The sequence below is a fragment of the Cervus canadensis genome, chromosome 23 (assembly GCF_019320065.1).
Source record: "Cervus canadensis isolate Bull #8, Minnesota chromosome 23, ASM1932006v1, whole genome shotgun sequence".
NCBI classification, from domain to species: Eukaryota; Metazoa; Chordata; class Mammalia; order Artiodactyla; family Cervidae; genus Cervus; species Cervus canadensis.
Genome location: NC_057408.1, coordinates 44,025,293 through 44,041,874, shown reverse-complemented (window position 1 = coordinate 44,041,874; position 16,582 = coordinate 44,025,293).

Here is a 16,582-nt window from a genome sequence, read left to right as displayed (position 1 = left end):
CCAGTATGAATTAGCCACAGATATACATATGTCCCCTCCGTCCTGACCCTCCGTCCCACCTCCCACCCCCTCTAGGTTGTTACAGAGTACCAGGTGGAGTCCCCTGAGTCCTACAGCAAATTCCCACTGGCTGTTTTATGTATGGTAACATAAATGTTTCCATGCTATACTCAATTCATCACACCCTCTCCTTCCCCCACTGTGTCCACAAGTCTGGTCTGTCTGCGTCTCCACTGCTGCCCTGCAAACAGGTTTATCGGTACTGTCTTTCTGGATTCCATATATATGTGTTAATATACAATATTTGTTTTTCTGACTTATTTCATTCTGTATAATAAGCTCTAGGTTCATCCACCTCACTAGGACTGACTCAAATATCTTCATTTTTATGGCTGTACGTATTATGCACCACAACTTCTTTATCCATTTATCTGCCAGTGGGTATCTAGGTTGCTTCCACGTCCTAGCTATTGTAAAGTGTGAAGTCCCTGAGTCATGTCTGACTCTGCAACCCCATGGACTGTAGTCCACCAGGCTCCTCCATCCATGGGATTTTCCAGGCAAGAGTGTTGGAGTAGGTTGCCATTTCCTTCTCCAGGGGATCTTCCCAACCCAGGGATCAAACCCACGTTTCCTGCATTGCGGGTGGATTCTTTACCAGCTTAGCCACCAGGGAAGCCTAGCTATTGTAAACAGTGCTGCAATTAATATTGGGGTACATGGGTCTCTTTCAGTTATGGTTTTCTCCAGGTATATGCCCAGTAGTAGGACTGATGGGTCAAAGGTAGTTCTATTCCTAGTTTTTTAAGGAATCTCCAGGTTGTTGGAGGTTGTATTTTTTTAAATCATGTAGTAATAAAGAAAAGAGACTTATATAAAACTATATAGTTCAATCTTCTGTTCAGCTTCCAAAACTCCATACGCATACCCATTCTAGCCCAACCAAATGATTAGAATTCACTTTCAGGGTTCCAAAGACACTATGAATCAGGTGGAAACAGCCCAAATGACAAATGAAAGAATATATCTGTGACTATCATATGCAGCTGAGTTTGAACTAGTGATGAAAAAAAGGAATTGGTGGGCTACATTTTATGAATTTGAAGAAATAAGGTTTTAAGTACATGGCCTAGAGTCCATGCTGGAAACATATGACAAGTACAATGAAGTGGAGAAGGCTCTGAAAGAAATCACCCCAGTTTATTATTTAGTAAAAATGAAAAAGTCATTCAATGTTTCTCATCTCAGACGAACAGTAGGGTTTTATGAAAAGCTCCTCAAATAAGTCATACTAATTTTAAAATATTCTCAGAAAAGTACCTTGCTGCTTTCAAGAGACACATTTTATCTCATCCCATCACCAAATAATGGAACACAAGGTAGTTTTGACTACAAGTCTTCCTGGGCCTATGGGTTTTACTGACTCTGACTGAAGTTTCCACCCACCTAGGTAACTCCTGGCAAGTTCCAATAAAATATCAAGTTTCACATTGACAATACTCTTCCTTTCCTACATTTCATTCAAGCAATAAAAAGTTTTTCAGAAGTCTTGGGAAAAACTAGAAATTAGTAACACTAATTCAATTTTACTATCACTAAAATTAATTACATCAATCACATTTGGTTCCAGTGTAACAGAAGTCAATATTGTAATATATTATGTGAATTAAATACAGATTCTGGGCACTTGGGTAATTCTTATATGCAGCACCATACTGCCCTATGTTTGCCTTTGAAAAATATTTTCCTTTGTGGATCTATGCTTATAAGGCCCATAAAAATAGATGCATAATCAAGCTGAACTTTTCAAAAATAGTTTCGGACCTTCCGTCATGACCCTCTGCCTCTCCAAGATTAGACAGTTCTGACATACCTAGCTAGACAACCATTGCCCCATCTCTTTCAGTGAACCACAATTCTCACCTATCCACCCAACCATCTTAGTCTGCTAGGGTATAAAAAGTTCATGTGTGGGTTTAGTATTTTCATTCTGTTCTATCCAGTATTGGTATGTTCAATCAATCCATGTATCTTAGAGAACTGAAGCAAGCATGGTACCATTTTTCTCCTTTTAGCACCTGGTTCCCAAGGTCGCTTACTGGACCCTGGGAAAATGGGAGGCTGCTGCCAATGTAAACGTTCTGTCAATAACAAGAGCAATTTACAAAGCATGACTATGAAGCAGTTCTCACATGAAAAATCAGACGTGGATCCTGGAATCTGTATTTAACATGCACCCCAGGTGATTCTGATGCTGGTCACTGGCAGCCAGGTGTTCAAAAACACTGCTATCAAGCAGTCAGCGTCAGGCTTCGATGCAATCCTTATACACTGCTTTTGACACCATCAGCTTGGTATCATCTATTTTTCTCTTCTAAAAGATTTAGCAACTTGTCCTTTGGGAGGCTCTCACCAAGCAGTGGCCTAGAATTTGAAGCTAGTTTTTGTTACTGCAGAAGAACATCAAAGAAAAGCTCTCTGTGATGCAAATATGTGACACCACAGTGCTCTGCTGGGTGATATACAGATGTTTCCTAATCTAATCATAGGGCTCACTGCTTTCTTTGACATGGATCTTCACAGGAATGATTTTGTGCCAGACAATGCACTGACTGATGAGGATACAGTAGTAAACAGAACATACAAAAGTCCTGTCATCATGGAGTTCATCATCTATTAGTGGGGGAAATAAAATAGACATACATGGTACACTAGATGGAAAGAAGTCCCAAGTACAAGATAACTCAGGACAAGGGAAAAGACAAACAGATGTGATAAGAGTGATCAGGGCAGGCCTCTCTGAAAAGATGCCCTAGGAAGGGAAGGGAGTGAGAGATATGATTGGATTTGGTTTATTGATTTATTTTGAACATAGAGCTAACAGGATATGGTGATAGCTAGAGAGTAGAACAGGAAAGAAAGAGAAAAACTAAGAATGACTCCAAAACTTTTGAGCAAAATGATGGAATTCCCACTTTCTAAGCTGGGCCTCACTGTGAGAGATGGGACTGTTGCTTGAGTTCTGTGTGGAAAGACAGTGAAAGCGTTAGTCGGTCAGTTGCATTTGACTCTAAGACCCCATGGACTGCAGCCCACCAGGTTTCTCTGTCCATGGGATTTCCGAGGCAAGAATAATGGATTGGGGTGCCATTTCCTCCTCCGGGGGATCTTCCCAAACTAGAGATCGATCCCAGGTCTCTTGCATTTCAGGCAGATTCTTAACCATCTGAGCCACCAGGAGAGCCAAGAATTAGTAAAGCTGGGCTCCCCTGGACTGTGGCTTTGCCTCAGGTAACACAACCTGTTTGTGGTAGAAGTGGGCCTGAAACAAGTCGGGCAGGCTCTGGAGGGTATACAATCATAAAGGCAGCTCTAAGACCCCTTGTTCCACTCTTGACCCAGGTTGGCCTTGAATACAGCCCTAGAATCTCAAGCAGCTCAGAATAAACATGGATGGAAGAGCAGGGCTCAGTTGCAATACAGGGTTTTGAGAGCATGGCCATGCCCGTCCATCAATATCCCTTCACACAGTCCCCACAGAGCAAAGGGCCCTGCCTGTTCCCTTGGTGTGACATTTCAGAGATGCCTGCTGCTCACGTCTGTCTATATATAGGCAGGTCCAGCCCCAGACAGGTGCAGGATGCAGAACAAATCTCAGTGCCTCTCCTGTATCCCACCCCCCCACTCCAGCATATGGTCTGTGGGAGGAATGAGGTTAAAAAGAACATCAAGGGCAACCTTGGAGGAGAAATGAAATCATCACCAAAAGGAAACATGCAGTGGAATAAAGGGGGAGTAGTCGATGATAAAGGAGGTGTTGGAGGGCTGATTATACAGACAAGGAATGACCATCTGCCCATTGTTTTTCAAAAGCATCTATATAGATGATTAAGTTTCAGGCTAAGCAGAGGAAGAGGAGGAAAGGATAAAAGCATCTACTGATCATCTGCCAAGAGCCAGACACTGGACTAGGTGCTTTGTACACATTTCCATGACACCATGTGGCGTTGTCCTTACTGCGCCGGTTGTATAAAGACGAGGTCACTCGAGCTGAGACTTGAGCTATCTCTATTGCACAATGTTAACCTATAAGCTCTGTGCAGGGAGAAACCGTTCCCTGCCAGGCCCACACCACACTGCCGAGCACAGTGCCTGGCACTCCGAGGGGTGGGGCCAGCGGGGGTTCTGGACTCTTCCGTGAGTCAACGCTGTCTTCTTTCCAACTCTCATTTCAGACCTGGCATCGCCTTCCATTTCACCGTGCGGAGAGCCAGGTCTTTGATTCCCAGGGCCACCTCTGCTTTGCCAGTGGCTGAGGCTGAGGGCATCAGGAACACCCTCCAGCCGTGACGGTGACCATCAGAAAAGGGAGTCCAGGGGGCAAGAACGAGGAGAGGCGGTGGGCCTCCCTGGACCACCGCAGCTTGTCTGCTCTCAACCTGCGCAGGCAAAGGGAGCCCTTCCTTCTAAGCAGACAGCTGTGTCTGCCTACAGAGGAGACGTCCTGAAAAATCCATCATCTCCCAGAGCTTCTGCTTTGGAGTCTAGCTCTGGACTGATGCCTCCACCACCCAGGCTCTTTTGGCAGCTGATCCAGCAACTTCCTGTTCTCTGCCACCTGCCTCTCTGAGTCACTGGTTTTTAAGTCTCTGAAGTAACCCAGGGCCCCAACAGCCTTAATTCACTTGTTCATTCCATTACCAATGGTAATTCATTCTTTTATCATTTATTCTGAGCAGAGGTAGTAGTTAAGAATGCAAAATGGTGGCATACACACATGAGACAAGCTAAGGAATTGTATGACAACCCATCCTTGAATTTGCAAATGGAAACAGATTTAACTTTTATTCTATATTTACATTCCTACTCGGATGATTAATTTGGGATGGAATTATTTTATAGCCCAGGAAAAAAAAATGTCAGCGGACCAATGTCAGACTACACTAATGGGAAACTGTCCCAAGTGGCTCAGTGGTAAAGAATCTGCCTATAATGTAGGAGATGCAGGTTTGATCCTCAGGTTGGGAAGACCCCCCTGGGTCAAGAAGGAAATGGCAACCCAGTCCTATATTCTCACCTGGAAAATTCCACAGACAGAGAAGTTTGATGGGCTACAGTTCATGGGGTCACAAAAGAGTCAGACACAACTTAGAGACTAAACAAAAAATGAACCAGGCAAAATCCAGCAGTAGTGGTAACCAGTTGACATCTGGGTAGAACTAATTCCTAAAATGTTCAACTTCAGAGCTACAATTCAAAACACCAAAACGTAGCTTTCTCTAAATATTCAAAAGTAAACAGAGCAATGAACTGCCCATTAAACAATGGAATCTCCCTTTCACTCAAGTAACATGATCTGAGAAAAACTTCTCCTTTCTTCATCTACAATGTGATGCTTGCCTCCCAGTCTTAAGTGTTTCACTTTAGTCTTACTCGTTATTTGATGACAGATTTAAAGTGGCCTCAGATTCCATTTCCTTCTGTGCTATAAAACAGGGAGAAAGAAAAGCAAGCATTGTATTGTGCTTCTTTTTATGCCCCTTACAACTATTCTTTTCAGAATACATTTTATTATTGACCAGAATGGGGCTTTTCGTAATTATAGAAAATCATGGGAGATATGTCATGTTCTGAAGTACTCTCAGAGAACCCATTCTACCCTCCAGCCTGGGTGTGCCTTCATTACAACTCCCTTTTAGAACTTCACAGGCACCAGCGCAAATACCAGAAAGTGATACCCAGCTAGAAGACTCGACCATCAAATTTCTCACTGTAGCAACACACCTCACTTGTCACACCACAAAAAAAATTTAACATTGATGCCCCCAATAAACATTAACACCAACTGTTTCCAGAGAGAAAGAGGAAAAAAAAATAACATGTTCAAAAGCACCTGCATGAAACAGATGCTTTCTAGGAGAAAATGTGAAAATTAGATATGGAGAAGTCTTAAGATAAGTTTTCACAACAATTAAATGTGAGAAGGTAAAGCAACGGTGTCAGTGCACATTGAATAGAAATACAACAGGGCTTATTTATGAGAAAAGCATCACTTCCCTAGTAGGATTACAGTCTGAAGCCACCCAAAGTCCTGGCCACCCTTTGGAGCTCTGTGAACTCTGTCCATGGAGGCATGGTTCCAGAGATGTTACTTTCTGTCAGAACGCAAAGACTAATGGCATGCGGGAAACACCCCTAATGGCTTTTACTAAACAGACAAAGATTGTTCCCCACTAAATCAGCCAGGGGCATCGCTTTTATCTACTTCTTGGAGAATTAAGAATAATGGACAACGCATTGTGTTTACACCAAGCTAAGGAGGCCAGAGTTCAACACCATGTGTCTGTTATAATAGGAAGTGTTGTGGGTTTTGTGTTAGGACCCAATATCTTCTCTCATTTTCCAGCTTTCTTATCTGCCTCAGAGGAAACACAGCCATAAAGAGTTTCAGAGTGGTGGCACTGGTGATAACAACGTGCACACACACACACACACACACTCACATGATGTGCATGTATGCACACACACTTGATTGGGGGGCAGGGGTACAGGTTATTTTATCTCATACCAAAACCAAGCTTGAATATTCTCGGTTCGGCTTTTTCAAGACTATTACCCAAGAAAATTTAATAAAAGGATAAAAAAAGAAATAGACAAAATAAATATCCTCTGTCACTTGGAGTGAGAACAAAGATCAGGGTCTCTGAATTCATCCAAGTCCAAACTTCTATTAGTATAACAGTTAATGCGATCAATTTATCTATGTATTAAATGTATCAAATGTATTAAAATAACCTTTCTAACCTGTTTTAGTACTACCTAACTACCAATAATTAGGTTCTATTATCAAGATTTATGAAACACAGGCAAATAACTTCTCAGGATTCAAATATACTACAATAGAATGATTGGTTGAGACTAGGGAGAAACACATATCCATAAAAATGAGATAGAGATAGTATCTGATGAACAGAATTAAGAGGGAAGAATAGTTTTTTGTCATCTTTTTTCTTCCCTCCTTTCTGCTCTTTCTCAAACCAGAATATAGCTTGACACAACTTTTAATTATTCTTTCCCATACCCCCCGCCTTTTTTTTTTTTCAATCCTGGTACAAATTATGAGAACTAAATATTTTCTTTTGGAAATTTAATCTTAATGTTTATTCCATATCACAAATACCCTGAGCAATGATGTTTAACCAAGTATCCCATAAAAATGGAGAAGCCCGAAAAATAATGAGAAAAATACTTTCACCTTTAAATGTCTGGGTTTATCTGATACACATTCTGTGACTGTATTTGTTTCTAAGCATCTGTATTAAAAAAGGTATATGAAATTCCAATGGACTGATGTTAGTGGCAATTTGTTTTCCCTAAGGATAAAATGAGAATATTTCAATTTAAAGAAAAAAAATCAACATCTAAAAAGGGGTTAGCACTATCTACTTATTCAAGGATATTCCTAAAATTTTACAGTTCTTAAAATTACTTATCAAGCTATACACAGATCAGATGCTGCTATAGAATGAATTGTTATTCAAACTGGGCAACACAGAAGACTCTGAAGATTTAATGAACATCTTCTCACAGTATTTGGCTACAAGAAACTGAACGTGGCCTCATAAAAATTACTAAGTGGGGGAACATGATCCAGGAACCATCACTTAAGTTTTGGTCATTTTTACCATCCAGCATAAGAGGAATGCATTTTTAAGGTTCTTCAAAAATTCCAAAAGAAGTGATCCAGTTTTCTAGTGCCTTATGTAAAAGTTGTACATAAAATTGCTAAAGAATAAAAAAGAAAGATCACAGCTCTTCTTCAGTCTCCACAAAGAAGATCAAACTTTCTATTCAGGAGTAAGACAATTTTCTTAACAATCACAGAGATTGTAGCTAGAAAGAGTTTTAGAGACGACATCTCCAGCCTCTTCATTCTGCAGATGAGAAAACTGGGCATCAGACAATTTAAGTGACTCAGAGCCATCTTCATTCTTAGCTTTTAATGAGATACTGCAGACATTCTAATTTTTTAAGATTTGTATTGTAGATTGACTTCACTAGGATGTAAACCACAAAGGTTTACAAAGAATGTGCACTCTTGCGTATGACTGTGAACAGTCAGCAAAGTAAGTGCCGGCTCCTATGGTTACCTATGAGATAAATTCAACACTTAGGTCACCACCAGCCCTTTCCTCTGCTTTGAATATCAAGTACAATGCCCATTCTCTCCTTTTACTTTCTCCATATTACTAGATGTCCTTGCCAGCAGAAGCAGGCAAAGAAAGTGAATAGTATATTTACCTTGTGGTTTTCTGAAGACAAATAATCTGGGAATTATTTAGGAATACTGCTTACTCAAATAAAATATTTCTGTTCAAAAAATGCTAATTGCTACCTTTAAAAGGACTTATGTTTGGTGGTGACTTCTGTGAGTTTTCTGGTATTTTTCTCATTAGTTTCAAATGTTGGCCTACTGCCTGGGATAGTTTGGCATGGAAAAGTGTCCAAAAGAGCCACTCCTCAATTGTCAGAGTCCTTGAGGTACTTCTGAGTGTTGGAATTCCCTGGGGTGTGGGACTTACCTTCTCTGTTCAGTCAACACACCTAGGAAGGCTTTTAAAGAGTGCGAAAGGAAACATTTGGAGAAGCAAACCTTTGGATCCTGTTCACTGTTCTCTCTAGGCCCTGGAAGGCATGGGCGTGATATCAAGACCATGGGTGTGAGGTCAACACCACGGTGACCACTGCTTTGCTGCGAGTTCCAATCTACTCTCTACAAAGGCCCTTGTTGTTTTTTAGTTGCTAAGTTATGTCTGACTCTTTGCAACCCCATGGACTGTCGTCTGCCAGGCTCCTCTGTCCATAGAATTTCCCAGCCAAGAATATTGGAGTGGATTGCCATTTCCTTCTCCAGGCAATCTTCCCAACCCAGAGATCAAACCTGTGTCTCCTGCATTGCAGGTATATTCTTTACCATCTTACTGAGTCACCAGAGAAGCTATCATTGGTTAGCTATGCTTAAAGCAAAATAGAGAGAGTTGGCCCAGGCCTGACAGCCATGAAGTGAACCATTACACATGAAACAAAACTTCCAGATAAGAAAGAGGGGACAGAGCATTTTATACTATTTAGATTCCTTTTTCTTTATTAAGAAAAGTGCCTCCAAACTTAAAGCATAATGAACCAGAACAAATCCTGATATATTTCTAGTGTGAAAGAAAATCTAATTACTCAAAACAGAGTGAATTATATTTCCAAGTATTGAACCATCTTGTAAGTTTGATCAAGAACCATTTGTGATCATCTTTGCACAATTAGGGGGAATAGAAGAAATCTGAATAGACTGAAGATACAAAACATCTTGAACCAAGTTTCAAAAACATACATTTTAGAAATTATTGACTGTTCCACTTGACTCAGACTCCTGATAAATTCTATAAAGGGTCCAAGAGCAAGTGGTTTAGAAGACCTGAGCAAACAAGTCACCACAGTTTACTAGGAACAAATCCCAAAGGATTTCTGTTCATTTTGAATCATACATCAGGAAAAGAAGTACAGAATAAAATAAGATTTTTTCCAATATATCTGATAGTTTCTTGTGATATTCTCATGAATACCATGGAGAAATATGGATTGGATAATAATCAACAATTCATTTAACCATACTAATTAAACAAGCTTATTCAAAAGCAATTGGTAGGGCTTCCCTGGTAATCCAGTGGTTAAGAATCCACCTGCCAAAGCAGGAGAGGACGTGGGTTTGATCACTGATCTGATAAGATCCCACATGCTGCAGAGCAACTAAGCCCATGGACCACAACTACTGAGCCCACATGCCCTAGAGCCTGTGCTCCACAAGAGGAGCCACTGAATGAGACACTCACACACTACAACCTGAGAGTAGCCTGCATGCAGCAGTGAGGCTCTGTGCATAAACAAACAGAAGTTTTTAAAATTCAATTGGTAATTCAGAAAGAAAAAAAGTAATCGAAACTTCATGCTAGAGACCACCTGTTCTTAACCAAAGTCCTTCCTTCCTGTATCTGCTGTTCCCTTTGGCCTGAAATGTTCTCTCAGCTCTTTGAATAGCTGAATTCTTCTGAAACTTAAGGCATTAGTTTAAATGCCACCTATTCAGCAACTATCTCTAAAGTAGATGGCCACCTATTCAACCTTATTTTTCTCTAACCTATCCATGTTTACCTCCTACCACATGCTGTTTATATTCCATCTCGTTCATTAAAACATCAGCTTCACAAAAGCTAAGGCTTTAATTACTCATAAGGCCAAACACAGTATCTGGCATGGACTGAGCTTCCATGAACATTTGAGTGAATTAATGAAATAAAAGCTATTTTGTGACATTATATCTTCTATTTGGTCTTTAAGAATTTATTTTCTGTCATTGTGTATCTCTTATACAGAGCTACACAAGGCATGGCTGGGGTTTCTTGGTTGGTTTTGGTTTTTTTTTTCTCATTACAATATCCTGGATAAATACACTGCACAAGGAAACAAGAATTCAAAAGAAACTTAAGGGATTGAAAGTCCAAACCCACATAACAAAATGACATAATTAGGATACATGGAAAGTTCTATGCTTAGAATCAAAGGAATTGTTGGTGCTATCAAAGGATATGGAAACTTGGTTTGTCATTGGGATTTGTTAAAAGTAGTTGGGTTTTAGTTCATCCTAGTCTTGTTATGAGCCAACAGTATGATGCTAAAAGGCATTAAAAAGTGCTGGAGTCTTGGAAGCAAATATGGCACCTCCAGATCAAATTATGTATAATACTTGTTCAATTCTACCACTAACATGTAAAAACATTGGAAAAACTAAAAAGGTGATTGAAAGGAAGATAATGATTATGCAAGGCATGGAAAACTACTCATAAGATAGTTCACCAAATGTTCACCAATAACTTCAGTGAGAAGGAAGGATTTCCTAACAGTCTTCAGTCACCCCAAGATACACTGGATTCTTCCATGAAACAGCAAATTCCTCATCAGTGTAGATTTCCACTAAACAGTTAACAGTCAGGATAGAGTGGAGGGCATTCTCTGACAACACAAGGTTATTTAATGATTAATGATTTACATATTTAAAACTGAACTTTTATACTCCCCAATTTCACTACTGTTGAGTATTTGTATAAAATACTTGCATTTTGCTGTTTTACAATAAACTATTTATGGAGAAATTGGTTGAAAGTCATGTAAATGTTGTCAATCTGCATATGATAAGAGAATTGTTATAATAAGTATTCTATTGTATGTTGGGGGACTCTAGGGGCATCTAAAGAAATGATCAACCACCTACCCAGACACCCAGGTATGGAATATTCAGTATTACATACACATTGCACAGGAGTATGTAGGAGTTAACTCAGGAGGTTCTCTCCAAATTTATATCTCAAGAAGTCAGAGGGTCTGAAATGGAATAGTAGGAAAGCAGATTTGAAAGACGTTTATAATTTTTAAAGCAGGAACATAACTCTCAGTTTGGAGAAAAACTGAACAGGAGGACAGTCAGCCTGAAGAACAGGGCAGAAAGACCAGGAGCCTGAAGTTGACCTTATATATCAAGTCCCGTAAAAGACAGACACTTTTCGGTTCCTATAGTGATGCCGTCTATAATGATGGACAATTCAAGAGGTTTAAACCAGCCGTGGGGAAATATGCCTCAAGGCTGCCCTCTTCACCAAGCGACTCTAAGTAAATTCACTTCTCAGGGATTCTGATACATTGTACTCGTCTCCCCATTCTAAACACTCCTTATGGCAAGCCATTCCAGTATTCTTGCCTGGAAGATCCTGTGGACAGAGGAGCCTGGTAGGCTGTACAGTCCATGGGGTCACGAAGAGTCAGACACGACTGAACTACTGAGCATACCCTTTAGTGTTACACGATTGATTAGCATGAGTCAGCCCTTCCAATTCTATAAAACACGAAACAACATAATAGGGAGGTAAGTGTGTAGGCTATGGTTATACCACAGCATAATGGTACTTTGGGCAGTTCCTTGGTAGAGGGCCATGTAGACCTCATCTGACCACACTGATATTCCCTTTCAAACCTACATCATTTCATATTGACTACATGTTTTAACATGAGCTGTTCACTCTGACAGAATTAAAATAAAGAGATGTTTGATTCTTGGTATGAACATCAACCACTGAACCTAAAGGTCAGTAAAAAGCCTACAGGTTTAGAAAGTAACTTAGAGTGCTAGGGAGCACATGAGATGACTTGGAAAGGAAAGTTTCAGAGAACAGAGAAAAGGAAAAAATTAACACCTGGGTATTTTAAACCTTGGAAGCAAGCAACAAAGCATGATTCTCACAGGGAAAGGACGACATTGGACAAAAAGGTTAGCAGGAAGCTTGGCATCTGAAGGAAATAAACGCAGTGACCTGCGGACCTGAAATAACTGCACTCTGAGATGTCAGTGGAGACACCTCAGATGGGAACCCCAAATGACACAGAGAGACAGACCCTGGAGAAAAGGCTGCTGAATCACGTCTGCAAATTTAACAAGAAAGAGGACAAGGCAGAATTCACCCTTGGAATTCTCCCTCAGCACATCTTTGGAAACACAAAAACTCCTGCTTGCATGTTTTTCTTCCAGAAGAGTGGAAGGAGAAACTATTCTGAGTGTGACTTGGGTTAGAACTTTGAAATGTATCAGCTGTACAATGGAGCATTCAGCACTCAACTGCTGACTCACTCTCTCCTCTGTCATGAGGGGTACCCTCTCATTCTACCCAGAATTTATGTGACCCAGGAACGACAATCCCCAAGAAGAGAAAGTGAGCCTGTCTCCTTGGGTTTCTTTATGCTTCATTTGCTTTGGGGAATGATATGGTGACATCACAGCACAGCGTTTAAAAATGATACATGAAATGCTCTTGACCACTATACAGAGAACATCATCACGGACTGCTAGGTAATCTTTGTCATGGTGCATTCAGCTCACAGAGCTGTGAAAAACCCACACCCACGACTGCACCCACCCACCTACACACACATCATTTGTTTATATTCTAAAAGAATTTATTATCTATGGTGGCCCCTCTCATTCATTAGACAGTCACTCCAAGATGTTGGACTATGACCTTGGAGAGCAAATTACATCCATATACACAATGAGCAGTCCTATAAATTTCATAAAGAAAGAAGCATTTTTCTTCTACCACCACACCCACCCTTCAATAAGAGCTTTTGAAATTTAGATGGTAGAAGTATGAAGCAAACATGAAAGAGTAAAATAATGCCACTTGACTTTCTGATTGGTGTATCTGATGGATAAACTGAAGTTCTTATTTGCCCAGTGACTCCAGGCCAAGCATCCAGCTACTCCCCAGCCCTAATTAAATCTGTAGCTGACCTGCAAGGAAAGGATGGTGCTTGCCATGCAGAGGAAAGGAAAGGAGGCAAAGCAGACTTGTGATCAATACCAGTTATTCCAGCAAATCTGTGCTAGAGGCAGAAATTAAGAACTGGTACATTCAGTTCCTTCTCCCAGTCACTAGGTTCAATTTTGGTCTTCAGATGATATAGCAACTGACCAATAAGAAACAAAGATATTATTCCTGCCCGTGTGTATATCTTCCAGGGACGAGTATTTAGATTTTTTACAGTACTGAAAAATAAACATATATTATTTTATATGCAGCAAGTCATTTAAGCATCTGGAAATATCTAGAAGCATGATACTGAATCATAAATTAAAAACTATAATTTTTTATTATGGGATCTGAGCTGTCTATTAACAACACTATAAAAATAGAAAAAAAATGATAACAGCCAATTCAAATCAAGATATTTGAGCCTTTATTTTTTTTACCATTAACTTGCTTTTGAAGATGGTCATTTGTAAAACATCTGGACCTAATTGTTTAAGTAAACCAGGGTAGTTGTCAGCTTCAGAACAAAACAAAACGTTTACTTTGTGGCTGCTCCTTCAGTTATGGTCCCCTCTTTCTAGCAGTCTTGGATACTGACCAGCTGCAGCGAACAGTTGAAGCAGAGATTCAACCAAGTGGTAAGAATCCATTTTCAATGCCACAAAGGAACCATAGCCAGCATTAACACATGTAAGTAATGCAACCTACTGTGTGAGAAAGTCTAACTCCTGGATGGAAGTAATGAGAAAGCTAAGCTAGGAAGCCAATTTACAGAAACCATATTCACCTGTCTGAAAAGGCACCCACTGAGAAATCATCAGAACATCTCGACAGTCTGCCAAAAAATTCTGGGCAACCTTCATCTGGAACGGATGCTAACAGCAGCACTGCTTGGTAATTGTTTCAAAGACAAAGAGCAACCATCACATTGCTCCAGGACTCCACCTAGGCTGGTTATCTTGAGATTCATGGACTTCTTACCCAGGTTTAAAATTCTGTTTAGTAATAGTGTCTTGGTTTGATATAGTTCTGAATTCTCAGTAAGCCACAGAAATAACTAAACTCGTGTTAGATTTTGCCATTGCCACTTAGGAATGTCTCTAGCCCGTGTCAGATGTTTAAAGTATGAAGATCATTGATGGACTTAAGAGAATTCAGTTTTGAGGCTTTAAAAAAACAAGGGTTGGTGGGGAGCTCTTGGATACCTCAGAAAACATGTGCTTGTTTTTTCTGAAATGAATCATTTTGACAAATAAGAGGTTTGTGGCAGTTGGGTAAACCTAACACTCATGGTTGGAGTTAAAATACATTCTTCCAAATTTTAATTCAATTCATAGTAGGCTAAGGAGTCTAAAGTTCTTATTTTTAGACAGTCTTATAATTAGGTGATGTTTTTATACGGTATGGGTACTGAGGAGATGAAGAATTCTTCCTTAGCATAAAGACTCATTTTACTCTGAATGCAAAAACGCTCTTTTACTCATTTTCCTTAGGTAAATTTGCAATGGTGTTTTAACATCGGAAACTGCCATCCATGAATTTGAATGTCTGCATCATTAAATGGGCAACAAGCTAGTGCTGGTTGATGAAAATATGAGCTGGAAGATAATAGCACCATATGGAATGATGATCACATCATGAACCAGGAAACCCAGAACTGAGTGAGTCAGGCAGCTTAGAAGTACAAAACAAAGTTATGGTACTCTTGAAATTACAACTGTCACCAATGGTAAAGAACATTAACTTCCAAATTACCACCTCAGATCAGAAAGTTATGTCCCCAGATCATTCCTAAGCATGTAGGCAGCTCTTATGAATTAAAAAAAAAAAAAATTGTATTTTAATCCTTCCTTTTCAATAAAACTTGAGGCTACACTTTTGACTGACTGTTACTTTCCCACTGACAGGGAAAGCATGTGCTTAGCCACTCAGTCATGTTCGACTCTTTGCGACCCCATGAACAGTAGCCCACGAGGCTCCTCTGGCCATGGAATTCTCCAGGCAAGAATACTGGAGTGGGTTGCCATTTCCTTCTCCAAGGGAAAGCATAATGATGTGCAATATTATTTTTAAGTTTGAAGCTCTAAACATATAGTCATAGTCAAGGCTGAGATTTATATAACCAGAGTGTTATTTTACTAACAGAAACCAGTTTCACTGAGCCATGAGTCTTGGAATGATGATATTGCAGGCCACAAATCACATTTTCTCTGACTTGGTTTATTTTTACTCAAGAGATTTTGGTACTTTATGGTTTGGGGAACAACTACTCAATAGTTATGGCTTGAATTACAACAACAAAAAAGTAGCTGAATATACTTTAATAACACACATGCAGTAACATTAAGCAACATATTAAAAGAGTAATAATGATCTAGATTGCTCCCAATGTCTGAACAGCTCCCAGGGAATGATGGGTGTTAAGAGCTTAGGATGTGTTCATCATTTTCAGTCACCAGAAGACATTAAATAAAACACTCAAGACTACATAGATAGCTTGCCATAGTTAAAAGCAATAAGCTACATGCACAGTGGATTTTTTCATGAAATATCTAATTTAATTCTCATGAAAGGCTTGTGAGTTATGTGAGATGTGAATAATAAAACCTAAGAAAGGTTAAAGGATTTACCTTGGATCACATAGCTAGTAGAATATCAAAGCAAGCCTGGAAGAAGGATGGTAACACTTGTATTGTGCTTACTATGTATCAAGCATTGCTCTGAACTTGCCTCACGTAAATTTAATTCTCAAGAGGGAAAGACTGAGGTCCAAGGTCACAAGATCTGGGTTGGCACTGCGTCTCCAGAATCTGTGCTCTCAACCGCCCCCTTGTGCTTCCTTCTACTGTCTCTAGGAACTTCTGGAACAATCAAAGAAATACTCAGGCCCAGTGTTTGGGGATTCTAGCTGAGTGTTATGTAGTACAGTTAGCCAAATACAAATAGAGTAGTAACAATAGTTAAAAGATTCAATTCCCAAATAAAATCTTAAGATGCTAAAATTCTTATTTCTATGTCATTCTCTTGAATTGAATTTGCCTTCAAAAAATAGCTCCCTTGCTTCAAACCACCTAAAAATGTTTCAGAAATGACAGTATCTTTATCTCCAAGAAATTCCAAAAGAAAATATTGTCAGGAACTGTGCCCATTCCATTACCTCATGGGGGAGAGTTCTG